Genomic DNA, 21,296 nt, shown 5'->3' with positions numbered 1-21,296 from the left:
TTAAGTAATTCGCCTAGGATCATACAAATAGTCAATTGTTGAGTTAGAATTTGATCCCAGGTTCCTGGCTCCAGGCCCAGTGGTCTAGCTACTACACCTCCTAATTGCCTCTGTGGACATAAATGAATCTTTGACTCATGATCTGAATATCAATTCTGAGCATCACCAAGTTTATATAGCACTGTACATGAAAAGGGTATTGGATAAAAGATTGGATAAAATATGTAGGATCTAATTAAAGAAACATGACTAGAAAAGAAAATGAGATGGTCCCATAGTAGAAATAAGAGATGACCAATAGACAGCCCGAGTTACCTATGACGGTACTCTCCAAGATTGAAGTGTTGTCCTGTGGAAGACATCTTATTTTCTTGACTCCATGGGCCAGAATTAGAAGCAACTGGTAAAAGATAAAGAGTGGGAGATTTCAAGATGATGATAAGAAGAAGAGTTTTGTTAACAATTAGAACTATCCAGAATATCCAGAATAGATCCAGAATGGAATGGTTCTCTGGAGAAATCAAGCATGGTTTATCATCTGAGATCTTCAAACACAGGTTAGATGGTAAAGGGGATTTCTTCTCAGGTAAACTTGGACTAAATGATATGTCTTCTGAAAATGGGATTCTATCACTTTGTGACCAAATTATCTTAAGACATCCAGACAAGACCTTCAATATGTTGAATGTATCCTCTGTGGAAGATTAATTGAAAGAAGTAAAGAAGAATTACAGAGAATAAAAGGAAAAGAAGAGGTTGCAATCTGATCTGTGAACAGATAACTGACGTGGATGAAAGTATCGAGTACCTGACTTAGTATTGCCACTACATCTTAAAAGTAGATTACAGAATAGAGAGAGTCAGTGAGAGTTTCAGTTAATTGAAGTCTTACCTTAATATTTCTATACTTCAGGTGCTTGTTTTCATCAGAGTGGGTACTCCCTGCTCTGTGCAAATCATACTCTGAGACAGGCTTTGTGAGTTCATGTGGCCAAATTCCTTATCATTATGCAGACAATACTCTGTGATGAGCCTTTCTGACCTTACTTAAGTTTGTCCTTGGTCTGAAAATACACAGTCTATCATGGTAACCAGAGTTTGCATTTTTCTATAGCTTTAGAGAAATCAGGCTCACCTCCAAAATATCATGAAGCATCTTGAGTAGGATTTTGGTAGAGATTGTACACTAGCATGCATAAACCACATATGACCATGCCATCAACTACTCACTGGGCTTTAGTGGCTCCCTATTACCTCCAGGATTAAATATAAACCGCTCTGTTTAACTTCCAAAGCTCTTCACACATAACCTGAACCCTTTCAGTTTTCTTACATTTTATCTTCCATCTTGACTATACAATTTGTGACACCGCTCTATTGAAGAGTTCAATTCCAGCATCTCCCCTCTGTTAATTGTTTCTTATTTATCCTATAAATAGCTTGCTGCATATATATTTGTTTTTATGTTGTCCCAGTCCTCACCCCCAATTAGATTAGAAGCTCCTGGAGGGCAGGGACTCTCTTTTGCCTCTTTTTGTATCCTTGGCACTTAGTGTAGTGCCTGGCATGTAGTAGGCATTTCATAAATGTTTATTAAATTGGATTCCTCAAAAAACACTCTCCATCTCACATCTCTGTGCTTTTGCACTGGTTGTCTCTCATGCCTAGAAAATTCTGCCCCTTCCCCACTGCCTGTTAATTTCCCTGGCTTCCTTTAAGGCTCTGCACAAAGTCCACATTTTGTCAGAGGCCTTCTCATTCCCACAAGCCCCTAATGCCATCCACTTTCAGACTATCTTCCATTTGTTTTGTATATAACATATATATTCTTAGTCATTTATCTATTGTCTCCCCCATTAGAGTGTTCACTCCTTGAAGGCAGACGCTGATTTGTCTTCTTTGTATCCTCAACACTTAGCATAGTGCCTGGAACATAGTAAGCACTTGATAAATGTTTGTGGACTAAAAGATGATGCCTTTAATTTACAAGGCAGCATAGTATAATACAGCAGAGTCAAACACAACTAGAAATGAGGGCCATTAACCCATACATGAAGACCCCTGTGGGTCACATGTTGACTTAGTTTTAAAATGTAATGTTATCTATGATTTATTGTTTTTTAAATTTGTTAAATATTTTCCAATTGTATTTTAATCTGGTTCTGTGGAGTGCAGGTGGTGTGTTTAACACAATAGAGTGGAGAGTACTGAGGCTGGAATCCGTTAGACCTGGAGTCCAATCTAACCAATTACTTACTAACTCTGTGACCCTGGGCTGGTCACTTAACCTACCTTAGCCTCAGTTTCCTCTTGTTCTTGGGTCATTGTGAGGGTTAAAGGAGATCCTGGTGCAAAGTGCTTGACAAACCCTAAAATAACGGTAATGATGACAATATTAATAGCAACGATTATAACTAGCACTTATAGAGCATTTTAAATTTACAAAGCACTTTACAAATATCTCATTTGATCCCCATAATATTATTAACAAACAATATTATTATTATACTGTTATGATATAATATATAATATTATTACACTAATATTATACAATATTACTATATTGATCCCCACAATAATAACAATATTTTTACAAAATACTTTTATGTACATTATTCAGTCCTCACAAAAACCCTGTCAAATGCAGTAGCCATTATAGTCCCCATTTTACATATGAGGACATTGATAAACTGAGAGTGTTAAATAACTTGCCCAAGGTTACACAGATAGTAAAGAGAAGGACTGGGTAGGACTCAAACCCAAGTTTTTGAATTCTAAGCTAAAGTTTATTCTACTGCTTCAAATTCACTTTGCCTCTAAAGGATTGATTAGTCAGGAAGGACTCTCACTGATTTCCTCTCTCAGCTGCACTTTGGATTTCCATGCTCCAGTTCTTCATTCTGAAGCCTCATTCTAGCCCTCTCTTTGATTAGATGGCTCTTCCTATTGCATCCTGGGCCATCTCCAGTCATCCTGACAAATATCTGGTCACTGGATCCAGATGGCTCAGGAGGAGAAAGTGAGGCTGTTGACCTGCACAGTCCTCCCTCCATCAAAACAAAGTCCAGTGCAAGTCAGGTCATCATTTTTCTGACATCATGGTCCTCTTAAAAAATGAAGCACTAACACAGCAACATCCTCTTCCCAGAACCTCCATTTCTGAAGAATACCAGGGTGAACCATGTGTCTCATTCTCCTCCGGGTTGTGCTCTGGATTTCCTCTACAATGCCCCACCACCTCTCACATTCCCCTCATCCTGTTTTTCCACTTTTATGTGTTGTCTTCTTCTATAACAATGCAATTTCCTTGGGAGCAAGGACAATTTTTATATATGTGTTTGTATTCCAGTACTTAGCATAGCACCTAGGACATGATAAACACTTGTTGACTGACACTTTTCCACTGACTGATCATTACAGAAAGATTTCTGGTTGGAGAAAAGTTTTGAATTGATCTCATTGAGGAGCTACAACCTGGCCCAAAAATAAGAGAGGGAGATCATTCCAGTTAGGGAGGATAGTTAGTAAAAAGGCACAGAATTTAGGAATGGACAGTTCATACGGGTGGGACAGGAAGTAAAATTGTTTGACTAGAGCTGAGCATCTGTGTTAAAAGAAATTAATCTGGGGAAAATAGAAGAGTAGGTTAGTTGGCAAAACATTTTTAAAGATAGTTCCAGTGTTTTAACTTGTATCCAAATACTTAATAGGCAGTACCTCTAGGTTATTTGTCAGGGGAAGGCAATAATTAAAACATTCTAGATTGTTCTAAAAGTTGTATGCACTCTTATTTTGCATAAAAAGGAACTAGAGGAAGGACTTATAGGAAGCTGCTGTAACATTTCAGATCTGAGAGGATACAGGCCTAAATTAGCCACATAGAATTAATGGATTTAGAGCTGGCAGGTATCATGGAGTACCTAGAAGCTCTGAAAATGTTTTTGTTCATGGTGCAATATTCTTTGCTGTAATGGCACACAGAACATCGAAGATGGCAATGCGTTAGTCAGGAGACTCATGTATGCATGTGTAATTTCTCTCCAATAAGAGCAGTTGTTTTGGAGTTTTTTGCAAATATGAGGATTTATGACTTCTTTAGGTTTGTGCATACATGTAATAGGCAAGTTTGAGGACTTTTGTAAATACTGTACTTATTCTCCAATGTATTCTGGGTTAGGTAAATTTTATATTACATAAAATTATTTATAAATTTGGTTTTATCAGCGATAACATAATATCCAAAATCTAGAGCCCATCTAGAATAACTCAAACATGGCATTCAATTTCAGAACCGCTGATTTCATCAAACCACCTCCTTTTACAGATGTGGAAATTCAAACACAGAGAAATAAGTTATATGTCCAAGGTCATACAGGTAGCAAGTGGCAAAGCCAGGATGAGGACATGGGCACTATAAACAGGGAAATTAAGAGTTCAAAAGCAATCTGAAGTAAAATTGTTATGTTGAAGGATATGGCAGCCCCATCTCACAATCCAAGTATCTAACCCCATCTCTCCTACCTTTAAGTCATCCCCTATTGTTCTGTCCTTACAGGAAACCACTGCCATTCACAATGTCAACGTCTTTTGTATTCTTGAACATTCTTATTAAATTCCACCTCACAGGTCTTCCTTTCTCCAGTCACAAAAGTCATCATTTTCTTACTTTTGCTCATTCATCCTCTCCCCAAACCTTTGAGCTTAATCTGTCAATGGGAATTTACTAAGTAGACAGCCTGCTTGTTTTCATATAAATTCCATATACAATTAAACATTATTTAATTGGACTTTACTAATTCTAAATTTATAATAATGCTTAGACTTGTTTACCTTTAAACTTTATGAAGAGGAGGCTTATTAAATGAAACATAGACAAAATTGTGGAAGGAGGGGGATGTTTAAAAATTGCTAGAATTTAAAAGAAACAGCTATTTTCCTGTACTCTTAACTCCAATGAAACATTAGTTTCCATACTAACAAATGCTAAACACATTTGGAAGGAAGGGGGCAGAGGAAATAAGTGACTTCATCCACATAGGGAACTACAAGTGTGGAAACTCTCTCCAGAGATAAAGGTACTAACTTGTACTTAACGTACCATAAGGTCTATTCATTGAATGGGTGTATCTCACTCAAAGTGAGAATGTGATAAGACCTTAGCTTAAAATGGCCAGGGTCTCCCATTGCATCCTGGGCCATCTCCAACCATCCCGATGAATATCACACCACTGGACCCAGATGTCTCAGAAGGAGAAATTGAGGCTGGTGACCTTGTACAGCCCTCCCTCCTTCAAATCATCTTGATGTCATGGTCCTCTTCAAGAATGAAGGACAAACACAACAACCTTCTTAAAAAGTTACCTGAGGAAGTGAAATGTTCAATGATTTGTCCATGATCACACAACTCACTTGCAAGCCAGTGACAGGATTTAAACCTATATCTTCCTGATTCCGTTCTTATCTATCTAATAAAGCAATTTCTCTAAAAAACTGTACCAGACAAATACTTCACCTAGTTCTCTGAATAAAATTTTACTTCTTAAAAAATATTCTATAATTTTGGTTTTTCACCAGCTCAGCTCAATCCTCCCAATTAGTTGAAATTAGATTTAGCCATAATTCATATTTCTATCTTTGGCAATTCCTAGGGTATCAATCAAAGACTTAGTATTATTCAGTGTTCTCTAAAAGTTTTCAAAAGCTTTGGGTGTGGCACCTGCAAGAGCTGGCTCATCTCCATGATGTTAGGGCACTAAGCAAGATTCCAGATCTGGCAGACTATTAATGCCTCCCATTACCCCCACTCCAGATACCCAGATGTCTGATTCTCTTTGGAACCAACCTATCTCAGGGGCTTCAGAAGATGGCTCAGCAATAAGTAGGCAAATATTAAGAATCTGTAAGCATGATTTCTCAACTATATATTAAATACTACATTGGATACAGTCCAAGGTACAAGTTGGAATTTTACATGCGTGCTCCAGGTCCTCAAGGAGTTCACACTCTAATTAGGGAGTCAAGACATATCAAGACATGAAATTGATATTTTCATTCTTTTCAATGATCACTATTTATTTATTCATTATTTATTTTTTCAACTGTACTATTACAATAGTGTCCTAATAGGTGTCCTGGCCTCAGGTTTCTCTTCATGACAATCTACCCTCCACACAGTTGCCAAAGTGATTTTTCTGAACTGAAAGTCTAATTATGTCATTCCCCCTATTTGATAAATTGCAGTGGCTCCCTATTACCTCTAGGACTGAATTAAAAAAACTCCTCTGATTATTATTTAAAGCACTTCACAACCTAGTTCCCTTTCCCAGACTTATTACATATTACTTATATTACATTCCAGTCAAGCTTACTTTCCTGTCATTCCTCACAAATTACATCTCCCATCGCTGTACCATTGTGCAGGCTGTTCCTCATGCCAGGCATATACTTCCTCCTCACCTCCACCTGTTGGAGGGCATGACTGGACAAGATCACTCAGGTAGCAAGTAATATAGACAGAATTTGAACCCAGGTCATCTGACTCCAAATCCAGCATTCTTCCCACAGTTATGATATTAGATTTGATAGCCATGCATAGATGCAGATTAAATATCTGATTAGGAAAGGCAGAATACTGACTCATGCCAAAATAACAGTGTCATACAATTACACATTTAGAAATAGAAAGGACTTGTAAAGTGATCTGATCCAACCCTCTTTTTACTCATGAGGAAACTAAGGCTGAGAAAGAGGAAGTCATTTTCAAAGGTTACCCTTGCTTGATTTATCTTTCTCCCCTCTTCAAAGCAGGAACAATATCCCATCTAATGAAAAAAACACTCAATAGCTATATCAAAACTCATGAGAGGAAGCTTGGCTTGCTTGTGTATGTGTGTGTGTGTGTGTGTGTGTATGTGTGTGTGTGTGTGTGTGTGTGTATGTATGTAGCAGAACTGATAGGGCTGTTTTGTTTCAACTTCAAGATGTCTCAAAAAAGAGTGACAGGTTTTATTTAAACCCTAAGCATGATCCGCAGAATTTCCCTGCTTAGTGTCTGAATCCTCTAAGTGAATGATTCACATTTGTAAGATCCATCAGAGTCTGTCTGAAAATTTTTTTTCCCCAGTGGGTCTCAGATGTTAAAAAGTCAACAGAGTCATTTCCAGTTCAGAGGATCACCATCGTTCCTTTACTAACTGTATTCCCTCTTGGAAATAATCCTATTATTCTACCTAGCAATATTGAGGGCTTTAGCAAGAGGTCATGGAAATGCTCTTGTTTTGTTTCTTGTTAGGTCATTATCAATTTGCAATCATATACTTTTTAAAAAATGCATTGAGTCACTAGATCAATACATATAAGAAGAACTAAAGAAAGAAAAATTGCAATTATGTGAGAGTATGGTGGTCTGAAATGCAACCTAGGAACAGATTTTTTTTCCTGACTTGGAGAAACTCTGAATTGTGAAAGTATAGTTACATGTGTCTAAAGAGCACATGTTTGGGATTATATCATAGGAGGCCATGGAATTGCGAGCATCATCTTTCCTTTCTTCCTTCTGAGAAAGCAAGATCCCCAAAGTAGCTTTGAGGATACTTTATTTATGGGCCTGCTAGTTCAGGAGCCACACACCAATTCATCAAGCTCCTGCTTTGTGCCATCTGTTATAAATAAATATCCCTGCCTGCAACTTTCTGTCAGGGCATGTGTTTACTGTTATGCAGATGAATACAATATGGGAAGACATTAAAGTTAAAAAAGAGAAAAACTGCTTAGGAAAATGTCTATTGGGTAGATTATATATAAATATATGTGTGTATACACACATATGTATATTATGCATATTCCAATTGCTTGTAAACAAAGATTTCGAGCATATAAGAGAAAGACTTATTGTCAGTGATGCTACTAATCCCTCAGCAACTCTTTATTAAATTACCTTGCTGAGTCATTTCCATTATATCTGACTCTTCATGACCCCATTTTGGATTTTCTTGGCAAAGATATTGGAGTGGTTTGCCATTTCCTTCTCCAGCCCATCTTACAGGCAAAGAGTGTTAATTGACTTGCCAAGGTCACACAACTAGCAAGTGTCTGAAGCTGGGTTTGAACCTCTAGAGACAGTAAGTACCCATACTGATAGATTAATAAAGGAGGAAGCGTTAAAAGTGATCTTCCAAGAATCAGAAGGCAAGAATCTCTCTATACTCTGCCCTTCCAGGTATCTTTTGAACCTTTGTTTTTTATATTGGGGGCCATTGTTTAAGGACAATGATAAGCTGGAGAGTATGAGGAACAGGGAAAAGCATCATCTTTCTTCTTTTGGAGAAAATAAGATCTCCAAAATAGCTTTGGCGATAGTGAAAGCCCATGAGTTTATGTCACATGAGGTACAGTTAAAGGGACCAGAGATACTTACCCTGAGGAACAGAAGACTCAGGAGAGGCATGATAGCTGTCCTTAGATCTTCAAAGGGACATCATATAGAAAGGGGGGTGAACTGGTTCCTTTGGGCCCCAGAGGGCAGAATCAGGAACAGCGGTTGGAAGTTGAAATGAGGGCAGATTTCAGGAAATACTCTTAACAATTAGAGTTGTCCCAAAGTGCAATGCAATGCTTCAAGGGGTGATGGGTTCACATCAGATTTAAAAAGTTGGCAGAAAAGAAAAATGACAAATATCAGAAGGACTATGGAAAACAGACAAATTAATGTACTCGTTGGTAGAGCTATGAATTGGTACAATCATTCTAAAAAGCAATTTGAAACCATGTCCAAAAATTTACTAAACTAAGCATACTCTGACCCAGAAATATCACTACTGTGCCTACTCCTCAAAAAGATAGGAAAATGTCTTTTATGTACAAAAATATTTTAGCAACTCTTTTTGTAGTGACAAAGAGCTAGGAACTAATGTAGTGCCCATCCATTGGGAAGTGATTGAATAAATTACGCTATGTGAATGTAAGGCAATGCTATTGTGCTATAAGAAATTAAGGAGATGACTTGAGGGGAAAAAAACATGGGAAAAAATGTATGAGTTGATGCAGAGTGAAATGAGCAGAACAAGGAGAACATTTTATACCATTACAACAATGATGTATTAATGCTGAAAGATTTAAGAATTATGATCATCCCAATGATCCACTGGTCAAAAGGAGCAATGATGAAACATGTTAACCACCAAGGGCAGAAAGATGATCGATCGATACCTTTTTAGACATGGTTTGTATGGCAATTTATTTTGTTGATTCATAATTATTTATTACAAGTTTAGGTGGGGATAGGACAAAAAAAGTAAATGCTTGATCAGTTTAATTTTTAAAAAGAGGTAGTGCCTTCCTCCTTCCTTAATGGTTTTTAAGAGAGTCTGCATTATTCAGACTAGTTGATCACTGAGTTCCCTTCCCCCAGTAGAATATAAATTCATTGAAGGCAGAGATTGTCTTTTTTTCTGTTTGTATTTGAATTCGCAGTGCCTAGCGCATGGTAATATTTAACAAATGCTTGTTAACTTGATTTTCAAATCTCAGAATCTATCTTAGACACTTCACACAGTAAACCACTGTGATTTCAAGGAAGAAGATCACTGAGGATACAACCGGAGAAGAGCTATGACTTTCCAGGGATCCATAAAAATACACATGTTAAAGTATTCATCTGATCTAGAAGGGGAGGGCAAGCTATTGAAGAACTATGAGAAGAAAGGCATGGTCAAAAATGATTCTCATATTAGACTGGGAAGTCCTTGAGAACAGTAACTGGTTTTTGCCTTTCTTTGTATCTCCATCACTTAGAATAGGTCCTGACATATAGTAGGTGCTTAATAAATGCTAGTTCACTGGCCTACTATGTTTAAAGTAGGTAGAACCTAGAAACTTGGGGGAATCTTAGATCCCTGGTTTTATTTAAGCCTCAAATGCCATCTCCTTTAGGAGACCTTTCCCAGTCACCTCAATGTTAGTGCCTTCCCCTTTAAGGTTACTTTCTATATACTCTGACTGTAGCTTGCATTTATACATATATTATCTCTCCCATTAAAATGTAAACTCCCTGAGGGCAAGGGCTTCCCCTCCCCCTTTCTTTGCATCCCCAGCACTTAGTATTGTACCTGGTACATAATAAGCACCTAAGAAATACTTTTGAGGGACTGTTTGATTAGAACAAGCATATTATTAAAAACAAAAAACAAGACTGGGATTTTTAAAAATGTGTGATTTTATTGGTAACGCATATGGCACCCCCACCAAGCTCTCAGTAGAAGGTCTTTCTGTTTTCTGTGGCCAAAAATCTTCATCACATTGTGGTCAAACTCCTGGCAAAGAACTTCTTCAAATTTAGCAAGTCCACTCCTCAGATGATAGACACACAGCTTGTCGTGAGGCCTGCACTCAAAACCTTTCCAGCTTGGCATGAGCAGCTGGAGTTTGTGCTTTCCTGGCTCAGCCTTTAACTCTATGCCAAGACGAAGCATCAAAGTAGGCATTGAGAACACTAGACTAAATAGCTAAAAGGGCTACACATCTCCTAGAACCAGTAATGGAAGACCCGGAAAAGTTATCTAGAGGGGCACAGGGCCCTTTTCTCAGCCATCTTATTCTCATCACCATCTTCTCAGAATTTCCACAGAGCCTTAGAGGAGAAAAATATTAGGAGAGTAGATACACAGGAAAAGAGATTTTGGCATAATAGACTTAACCTGTTTGAGTGGAGTATTTAAAATGACATTATGAAGGGAAGGGAACTGGCCTCTGAGGTCCCTTTCCCAATTAGAATATAAGCTCCTTGACAACAGGAACTATTTTTATTTCTTCTTGTATTTATATCCCTAGTACTTAGTGCAAAGTCCAGCATATATAGAGTACTTAATGAATATTTTTTACTGATCTTGCAAAAACTTACGTATTGTCATAGTTACAACTGAGAAATCATCTGAGTCGCCTCTGATCCTTTGACTAAGGCTCTTCCCTAAAGAAAAGACAGCAATCTATTTAGACCCAGACCCCTTAGCACACTTTCTCCCTTATCATTCCTTTGGCTTTTAGTTACTATGATAGATTAAGCTGAATGCAGTCAAATAAGTCAGTTCTACAGCTGTGATTATTTTATCATGTCTGATTAAGATTTTTTTTTTTAAATGTAGCCCTGTTTTCATTATATCTTCAGGAGATCCTAAAATAACTGAGGTCGGGACATAGTAAGGATAATTTTACATTATGAAATAGTCATTCACGTTCCAGATTTATCTGGGTGTGTTGTAATCAAAGGAACTGTACACATTTAAATGTGAATTTATTTGAAGCCCTGACAGACCAGGTGGAAAGCTTTACTCTGCAAAGCTGTATGAGGTAAGGGTGCCTTAAAATTATCATAGGAACATAAATGATCTTCCGACTCAAAGATAATCCACAACCCTTGTCCCCAGGGTGTCATTAAAGAGCTTGATGTGTCTCTTCTGTAGAATATTTTTGAAAGTGCTTTTTTTCTATCCACGTTTTAATATTCTGTAATGCTTTCTCTTAGTCACTTTATTACAAGCTTTAAAAATTTAATTCTCCTCACTTTGATGTAGTTTTCAGAAGATTAATTGCTTCTATTACTTATCTTTTAAACAGGACATCTACTTGGGAATAGGGGCCAATCTCTTCCTTTTTCATCGGATTTAAATGATTCTGGTTGGATACTAGGGAGTTAGGGGTGATTTTTCAAGTAAAAGGGATTATGTCTACTATCCAAGGAGGCTTCATTGAATTTGGATCTATATCTCTTTAAATTATAGTACTGATTTTCTCCCCTTTGAGATTTATTCAATTTATAGAAGTTTCCAGAATACACTTTTTAGACTACTTATTAGGAATAGCAGTTTGCTAATGAGAAAGCCCCCACAATTACTTATGGCTTACCAAATTACTTGGGTCTAGATTGCAGTAATTGCTGTGGCAGTAAAACTAATTAATTGCTAAAAACAAATTAATAAGTGCCCCATGATGTCACCGGTTGCTGCCTAAATGGGGCTGGCAGGCAGAATTGTGTGTGTAATCTTTCTATTGACTAAAGTGGAATAGTTACATGTCAAGGAACTACATTCACACCTTGAATCTTTCATGGAGTGGAGCAGATTGCCCATTGAACTAGCGTCCATCTAACCATAATCAACCATCCTTTAATCTCTAGCACCAAGAGTTGGTCTTTGTGCTATGCAAATTATCATTACCTGACATGTAGGGGAGTGCAGCTAAGTGTGAAGTGTGTGCAAATATTGTTGAATACGAGTCAAAAGGAGAAAGATGAAAATCTTAGTTCTGGAAATTTTGCACTTTCCCAGTCAGGCTGAAAATGTCTTGGTCCCTTCCCAAAGGGATTGTACAGTATGGGAGGAGGTGTGGTGACATATACAGAATCTGATGGTAACTTTCCAGTTACCAGCAATCCCTTTTATCTAAGTGGAAAAATACAGGGGCTGCAAAAGCAAACTGAACTAAGGCACCCAAAAGGAAAACACCCCAAGTGAGTCCAGCACCTTGGGTCTCTTCTCCAAACAGGCAATTTTCTGCTATCAGCTTTGATAAGCAGACTTTCCTCACCCATGAGACTATAACATGATAATGTCATTCAATAACCCTCACACCCTTTCCTGCTATTTGTCTAGCACAGGAAATGGAGGGTTTTCTTGTCGTGTGGACACAGCGGAAATATCTAGCAAGCAAATAGTGGCTCTCGCATGCAAACAGTCCCATATCCTCTTTCCGCCTGACAACTTCCTTCCTGCCTGCTAGGAACAAATCTATCCTTCATTTTTTCCGGACTTCTTTTTACTGACTTACTCTGAAAGCCCTTGGGGAGGATACCAACCTTTCATCAATACAAACTTCATCCAACAGCTGGATTCTCAGGCCACCAGGCTGACATTCACTGTACAGAAGGTACAGTATGGTGTCACAACACTCTATCAAGGGAGTGGCCAGATCCAGCCACCATAAAGTAAACTGATGGATTGTCAATTACCTCATGAATTCAATCTTCCTGTCTCAGCATAACAGTCTTCTGAACTACATATGAATCTCTTTAAGGTAAAGTACAATATTGTCAGGGTGAGAAATCAACCATTCATTTAAAGTTTAAAAAATTATTTACAAACCAGAAAAACTCATATCTGCCATTATATACTTTCTCTTTCTATGTAGGCAGATGTCCTACTAGAGAAGACAAGATACCAAAGGAAAGAAGAAGGGCCAGTAACTGCATTGTACTTTTCAAACACAGGTATTTAGTAGGGGTGGGAACTGAGATATAGACAGGCTGAGTCATCTAACTCAAAAGTGATGTATTAAAATCTGAGACTGAAACCAATTTGTCAATTTACACAGTCCAGACTCACTGGACAATCATCCCTGCTCTTGACTTTGACTTGGGTAGACAGAACTTGACAATAAGACTTTTATCTCCTAATGCCTTTCCGTCCCTAAAATGATCACAACTTGGTTGCTGCCATCTTCAATTCCCAGTGGTGTCAGACAATATCAATGTACCTCGCTATTTAAATGTTGTCCTCTCCATTAGGATGTAAACTCCTGGAAGGCAAGAACAATTTCTTACATTTCTTTAATCCCTAGCACTTAGTACAGTGCCTAGTACATAGTCAGTGTCTAATAACTTCTTGTTCCTTTGTGGACTTCCCATTTGAAATAAGTTCTCTAATGCAAATATTAAAACATAAGGACTGGGAACTTAAGCCAATTGTGAAAGAAGTCTATGAAAGCCTACAAACTTGTAAAGTTTAATATCTCTCAAGGGAAGTGGTTCCCTGTGATATAGTTTTAGATAACTGACCCCCTCCCCAACACACACACACACACACGCACACACACACACACCTCCAAAGAAGATCACAGGTCCAGAACTGGAAGCCTTCTAATCCAACCTCTTATTTCACCAAAGAAGAAACTGAGGCCTGTCTAGTCTAAATGACCTGCCCAAGGTCAGAGATTGTAAGTATCAAAGGTAGAGTTTGAACTCAAGTCCCATGACTCCAGAGCAAGGTACTTTCCACCATGTAATCTCACCCCCTAAAGTTATCTTCCTTAGTTGTTAACAATACCCCCCATACATTTATAGAGTTCCCTTATTGGGAGGTGAGGGGTGGGAAGACTAATGAAAAGTTTTACACAACTCAAAAGTCCCCAGGCTTCCTCATCCTTACGGGTTCTCACCTACCATGATCCTTCAGCTTTGCTCCTTTCAGCTGAGAAAAACTGGCCTCAGGGTGGCACAGTAAATGGAATGCTGGGACTTGTCAGGAAGACTCATCTTCCTGAATTCAAACATGATCTCAGACACTTGCTGTGTGACCCTTGGCAAGTCACTTAACCCTGTTTGCCTCAGTTTCCTCATCTATAAAATGAGCTGGAATAGGAAATGACAAACCACTCCAGTATGCTTGCCAAGAAAACCCTAAACAGCATTACAAAGATTTACACATGACTGAACCAGGATTAGCCCTCTGCCGACAGGAGTGGGGAAGCGGGTCTGCATTCATGTAGCAGCTTTTGTCATCTGGATATTTAGGAAACCTTTGTAAACAATCCCAGTACACTTGACTAGTCAATAAAGAGCCAGTCTTGGAGTCTGGAAGACCTGGATTCAAATTCTGTCTCTTTGATACTTATCATCAGTGTGGCCAAGGGTAAGTGATTTAACCTTCTTCCTACTTCCAGGCAACTCTCTTAAAATTGAGGTTAAAGGAGTTTCTGAATTGCATTGGTAGAGAAAGTTTCCATTTGAGAATCCCCCCCACTGATGACATCATAGGTCCTGACGATCCCCCCATAGAGCTAACCCCCACCCAAGCGAAAGCAAAATCATCATAATTGTTGCCATCATCACTTGTGCAAAGTGAATCAAGACCTGAAGGCATTGTCTCAATTCTTAGAAGGGAAAAAATAATAATAGTTAATATTTATAGCAGTTTAGGGTTTATAAAGTACATGGTGTGAATTACCTCCTTTGAGTCTCCTAATAGCCTTGTTGAAGTAGACTGCAGATTTTACCACCCTCATTTTATAAATGAGAAAGTTGAGGTGCAGAGAGTTGAAGGGGATCACAGAGGGATGCTCAAACCGGTTCAAACCAGAATGAGAATTTACACAGACCACCGACAAACTTTACAAATCAGGGTTAATTTCCTTAATAATTTAGACTTCATAAAGTAGTAATAATGCAGGTTAAACTTAAAAGTACTTATAGTGTAGCTTTATTTTTTTCCTTCCCAAGATCCAGTTAAATACTTACTAGTATTTCCCAGTCACACAGTCAGTAATTCTGAAAGCCAAGATTCAAATCCAGATTATCTGAATCCTAATCCAATACTCATTCATTGCACTGAACCACAGCAACAGGTTCCAAGACTGGTCCAGTGAGCTAGACCAGAGTCATGGCTACAGCTCTGACTTCCAGATACTCCACTGATCTTCATACTATTGATGGGATGTAGAAGAGAGAACACTGGAGTCAAGAAACCTGGATTTTGGTCCTGTCACTGCCATTAGATGTGTGACCTTTGGGCAATTCATTTAACACTCCACATTTTCTGTTTCCTCATCAGTAAAAGGGACTTATTAATGATTCCTTCCAGGGCATTTTGGGGGCTCAGATATGATAATGGGTGTGAACGCATTTGAAAAATGTGCAGTGTGATACAAATCTGACAGCAAGATAACCCTGCCTGTGTCTTGTACTGGCTGCCCTTCAGGTCTCTGAAGACGATGAGTAATTAACCTGGAATTTCCCAGCCCTCTCAGCACTCCTAGACAGGGACTGAAAGACAGGTTTTGTGTCAATTAAACATAAAAGCCAATTTTCTCCTATTGTGGCTTTTCAGTTCTCCACTTTTTTTAATGGCTTCTGACACTTTTATGAGCTTCTTCAAAAGAAAGGAAAACATGCCACTTTAAGAGCACCTAGCAATTCATTTCATAATTGGCTGGGTGAAATGTCAAGAAGGCAAAGAAACAAAAGGGTATTGTAGTGGATATTACTCCAACAACAAGCTCCATGGCTCTGATGAGTGTTCTTCAAAAGCTTCAGAAGGAAAACTTGATTTTTAGCTACATATTTTTGGCATCCTGTGATTATAACCTTCAGTGTGACATGGTGAAGTTAGGTGAGAAGAATGCTGGGTTTGGAACTAAGAGGACCTCAAGTTCCGATTCCACCTGGGTCACTTACCTACCTACCAGACCAAGTTCTTCTAAATTCCCTTCCTTAATTTATTGTCTTAGACCAGTTTAGAAATCTCAGTGAAATATCAAACTTCCCAGGATTATAGATCATCATTTTCTGGTACAATGAAAAGAATATTTACTCTTAATTATAAGATTATAGTTTTAGAACTCAGAGGGATCTGAGAAGTCATCTAGTCTCACTCCATTTTACAGATGAGGAAACTGAGGTTCAAGGATGTTTAGTGATTTGCCCATGTTCACACAGGTCGCAGGATCTGAATGCAGGTCTTTCAATATTAAAGTTAGTTAGCTGACCTTTCACCAAGTCACAATGTCTCTCAGGGACAGCCAAGAATCCGAAGGACCTAGGTCCTAGCCCAAGCACTTACATTTCCTAGGCAAGTCATTTCATCTTTCTGGGCCTCAGTTTCCTCATCTGTAAAATGGTCATTATAATTCTTGTAAAATCTACCTTGCACAGTTGTTGAGTGAAAAGCAATCTGTAAGCCTTAAAGCGCAACATAAACGCAAAATGCTATTATATTGTGAGCTATCATTTATATTGTGGATGTATGTATCTCTACATTCCAAATCTAGATATACAGCATTTTAAAATTGTACAGGTTTGCATAGAGAGACTTCATGGCATAGTGGAGATAGGGTTGGACCCAGAATCAGGAAACTCCCATTTTGCTTCTGACACTAATTATCTGTACAACCATGGGCAAGTCACTGAATCCCTTCAGTTTTATAATTTCTGTAAATGGAGATAAGAAGGGAAATGGTATGGTATAATGAAATAATGAAAATGTGCTGAATTCAGAATTAGAAGACCCTCATCTCAATCCCAACTCAGCCACTCACCCCCTTCCTGTGACCTTGGGAAAGTCACTTCAGCATCTTGGGCTGGCTGCCTTACCAATAAAATGAAATGGTCTCTAATGTCCCTTCCAGATCAAGATCTATAAACCCATAGTATCTGTTGTATCTACCACACAGAAGTGCCCCCATCCTATATCATTTTCAAATGAGCTCACACTGCCTTGCACAGATTATAAAATTAATTAAGTCAGCAGTCATTTTTATTTGCCCAGCTCCTCATCGTTACCATGAATGTGATATTGACAGAAATTGTCATTCAAAGGGAACTACTATTTTTACAGCCAAAAAAGAACTCATTGCAGCTGAGCTAATCAGTCTCAGTCCTAAGTAATCAGACTAGGGGTCTGTGCTCAGGAGAAGATTTGTAATAGTGCAAAGTATGCTGACCTAGAAGTGCAGAGAGCCTAGGTTCAAATCCCCTCTAACCTTTACTGAGCGGTGATTCATTAAGCTTTCATTTTCTCATCTATAAAATGGGAAATAATATCTATAATACCTATCTCAGAGTTGTTGTGAGTGTCAAAGGAGACATATTTAAAATACTTGATAAATTCTGGTCATAGACATTAGTCAGTTCAGTTTTTTAAGCAACTGTTACACACAGGATACTCCTAGTCAGTCAAAAAGTGTTTATTAAGTTTTCACTATGTGCCTGACACTGTGCTAAGTGTTGGGAATCCAAGGAACATATAAAACAGAGTTGCTGCCCTCAAATTGCTGCCCTCACTTCTAATGGGGAAGGCAACATGCAAACAACTGTGCACTTACATGTTATATGCAGGATAAATGGGAGGTAACCTCAGAGGAAAAATGCTTGGGGGGTAGGAGATGCCATGGACACCAGGAAAGGCTTCTTATAGAAGGTAGGATTTGAACTGAGGTTTGAAGAAAGCTAGGTAAACTGCCAATCAGAGGCAAGTAAGGAAAGCTTTTCAAGCCTGGGGGACAGACAGCCTGTGGAAAGGTAGGAATCCGGTTGTATTTTATGAACAGTAAGATGGCTAATGTCACTGGATCATAGAGGAATTGGAAGGGAGTAAAGTATTAAAAAAAAAAGACTAGAAAGGTAGAAAGAGGACCAGTTGTAGAGGGCTATAAAAGTCAAACTATATTTTATAGTTAACCCTGGAGTCAATCAAGAGCTCACTGAAGTTTACTGAATGGTCAGAAATGTGCTTTATTAAGTGGAGAATAGACTGGCATGAAGAGAGCCTTTGGGCAAGGAGATAAGTGAGGATGTTACTGCAATAATCCGGGTGTAAGATGGTGAGGGCCTGAACCACAGTGACAGCTATGTAAGTGGAAGAAAGGGGACAAATACGAGACAACCATGGACTCAGAAACAGATACGTGGGGTTACTGCGAGTGAAGAGTTTCGGATGATACTTGGGTTTCTATCCTGAGTGACTAAGAGGATGTTGGTACCCTGGAGAGTAATTGGGAAGTTCAGAAGAGGGAAGCATTTAGGGAGAAAGATGGAGAATTTTGTTTGGGATATTTTGATTTAAAATGCTACAGAACATTCAGGACAAAACGTACCATAGATAGTAATGTGAGGCTAGAGATCAAGATAGAGGTTGCAGTTGGATAAATAAATCCGAGAATCATTGATACTGAGAATTACAAATCCATGAAAATTGATGAGATCACAACCTGCTGTAGTATAAAAGGAGAAGAGAAGAGGGACCAGGATAGACACCTGGGGGACACCTATTTTTAATGGGCTTGACCTGAATGAAGATCCAGTAAAGGAGACTGACAAGGAGTAGTCAGTCTGATTAAAGGAGAACCAAGAGAGGGTAATATCACAAAAATCTAGAGAGGAAAGTTGTTGAATGGGTGTTTGTCTACACTCTGAAGAAGGTAATCTGTTATGTCAAAGGCTTAGGTCGGAAGCATTTGGAGCAAAGTATTAAGTAGAAGGTCTAAGCTGGAATTATTGCATCCTGGCCTCTGATTCCTGGCTGGACACATCTTCTGTCAGATGCACTTTAATCAGTATGCCTAACTCCTCTGTGCTTTGTCATCTTTATAAAATGTGAATGGTATAGAACAGGGATAATTACGTCCTGAGAATTAAGCCTTTGTTTCAAGGGACTACATCTTGTATGACTATTTGAAAGGCATAGGTAAATGTGGGAATGATATTTTAAAAATCTAGTATTTCACCTTTGTTCCTTTTCAGTTAAAATAAAAGTTGTCATCAAAGATGGGTTACAAAATACACAATTTCTTTTTCTTCCAAATAGACCTAAAAAGGCACAGACAATGAAAGAAATAGGTAATGGCCTTTAACATTTGGCAGGATATCTAAGGCAGGTGTCATAAAGGCTCATGAGCAGCTATCCTGCCAAATCTTATCCAAATCTAAAAGAAAAAAAGGAGAAGAAAAATATGCATTTTTATAGTTACCATAAAAGAGGAAATCGTTTTATTTTTAGTCCATTTGCTTTGGAGGGAGAGCCAACTAATTGGAAAGAGTCCATAACTTAGCCACCTTAGATCTGTCTATATATACCACTGAAACTTAATAAATGTGGGCTTCCAGATTTACTGACTTCACTGGTTGCTCCAGTTAATGAACAGCAAGCACCTTTTATCACTTTTAAATGAAAACAAAATGAAAACCTGAAATCCCGTGATAAAGAATTGATTTCTACCAGACAAGCAAAATTGTTTGGTCTATTTTTATGGCTGATATAATTGTATTCAAAACCCATAAACAATGTACATCCACTTCAATACTTTTTCAGCCTCTCTTTGGTCATAAACTTTAATTAAAACAAAACATCCCTTAGGTAAATCAAAGGAAGTTCTATTGAAATAATATAAACACCCTAAGAAAGCTTGGATTGTTGCCATACTCAAGCCTGATTAGGTGGGAAAGCACCCAGCCCTTGTATGCTTCAATGTGTCACTTGACCAACCAAATGGATTCTAATTATTAGAACTGCCTCTAGCTAGCCCTGGTAGGGCTTTGGCATGGTTTCTGGGCAACCTTAGTGCCAATCGTCTCCATTCCAAGAGAGCGTCGTCCATTTGGAAAGTATAACAGCATCTATGAAGGCTATCTTTTGTGGAAGTGGGTTCTCCTCTATTAAGTTACCATAAGGCTAGTCTATCATAGGACTCAGACTGTCTGCCCCACTTGGCTGACGTCAGAAGCTTATGTTAGCTCTGTAGAAAGGAGAGCATGTTTTCTGTCACTCTGATACTAAAGTGTTGATTAGAGTAGCACAAGCCAGACCAGGGAGTGGTTGGTACCTAAGCATAGTGAAAAGAAAGAAAAAACACCTTTTACAGAAGCTCAAACTGTTTCCAAAAAACTCAAGCAATCTCAGCGGATGCTCTGAAAACAGATAGAAAGGAACAGAAATCCAGTCTGAATTTTTTTTAATATGCACATTGAATAGATTTTGACTGTTTCTCTAACTCATAGCTTCCTTTTCTGTTAGTCATCAAAGAACTATGTGATAATGAACTCATAGATTCTGGGAAACACACTGGGTTAAAATTTTAAGGAAGAATTTCGATTATCACCTTTTCCTGCGATCTCCACCTACAAGGATCACAGATGGGAGCTGAAAGGAACCTCAGTTCCTTTCCTGTAGTCCAACCCCATAATTTTCCAAAGGAGGAAACTGAGGTACAGAGAAGATAAAGGACACAAATATCCAAGGGCACACATGTAATAATTGGTAGAGTTTATTCTAACTACAAATGTACATACTTTGCTCTGTACTATAAGGAGAATGAAAAAAGTCAAGGTTAAATGTCTAGATAGCAACATAGTTAGATTTTACCTATAGCTAGGGATTGCATCCACAAATCAGAGTGGATACAAAAATGATGTGCAGTCATTAGATGGAGCTTTTAAAAGGCTAATCGGCCACTCGTAGAGGTTTTCTACTCTAGAAAAATGTAACACATAGAGAATATCCCCACAGAAAACTACAAATGCCAAATTACTCTTTGAGATAGACCAATGCTTCTATATGCATTTCGAAATGCATATATTTCATTTTTGAATCCTGGGACAGTTGTTTGTTCTTCGTTTTGAAGAGGACCAGTGACTTCATGGGGTGCTGTATTGACTTGCTCATGAATTGGTTTTAAGTGAGGCAGAAATGCACAGTCATCAGCCTCACTTTCTCTTCCAGAGTCGTTGAAGGCTAGTGGCAAGACAAAAGTTCAGGATG

At 38.3% G+C, this 21,296-nt stretch overlaps 1 long non-coding RNA gene across 5 annotated transcripts in view; it reads right to left on the bottom strand.

Annotated features, from left to right (window-relative positions):
• LOC140513475 (uncharacterized) overlaps positions 1 to 21,296 on the bottom strand; it is a 183,875-nt gene that overhangs the window by 114,798 nt on the left and 47,781 nt on the right. For 3 of the 5 annotated variants that reach the window (XR_011970195.1, XR_011970191.1, XR_011970192.1), the window contains exon 3: positions 2,293 to 2,369. The exons of 1 other annotated variant lie outside the window; for it this stretch is intronic. This is a non-coding gene — a long non-coding RNA (uncharacterized lncRNA). Of the gene's footprint in view, positions 1 to 315; positions 401 to 2,292; positions 2,370 to 21,296 lie in introns of all 5 variants that reach the window. One more of the 5 variants, XR_011970193.1, reaches the window with a different exon arrangement.

The sequence above is a fragment of the Notamacropus eugenii genome, chromosome 7, assembly GCF_028372415.1.
Source record: "Notamacropus eugenii isolate mMacEug1 chromosome 7, mMacEug1.pri_v2, whole genome shotgun sequence".
Classification (NCBI taxonomy): Eukaryota; Metazoa; Chordata; class Mammalia; order Diprotodontia; family Macropodidae; genus Notamacropus; species Notamacropus eugenii.
The sequence above is the reverse complement of the archived record's forward strand: the minus strand, read 5'-3'. Positions and strand labels throughout refer to the sequence as shown.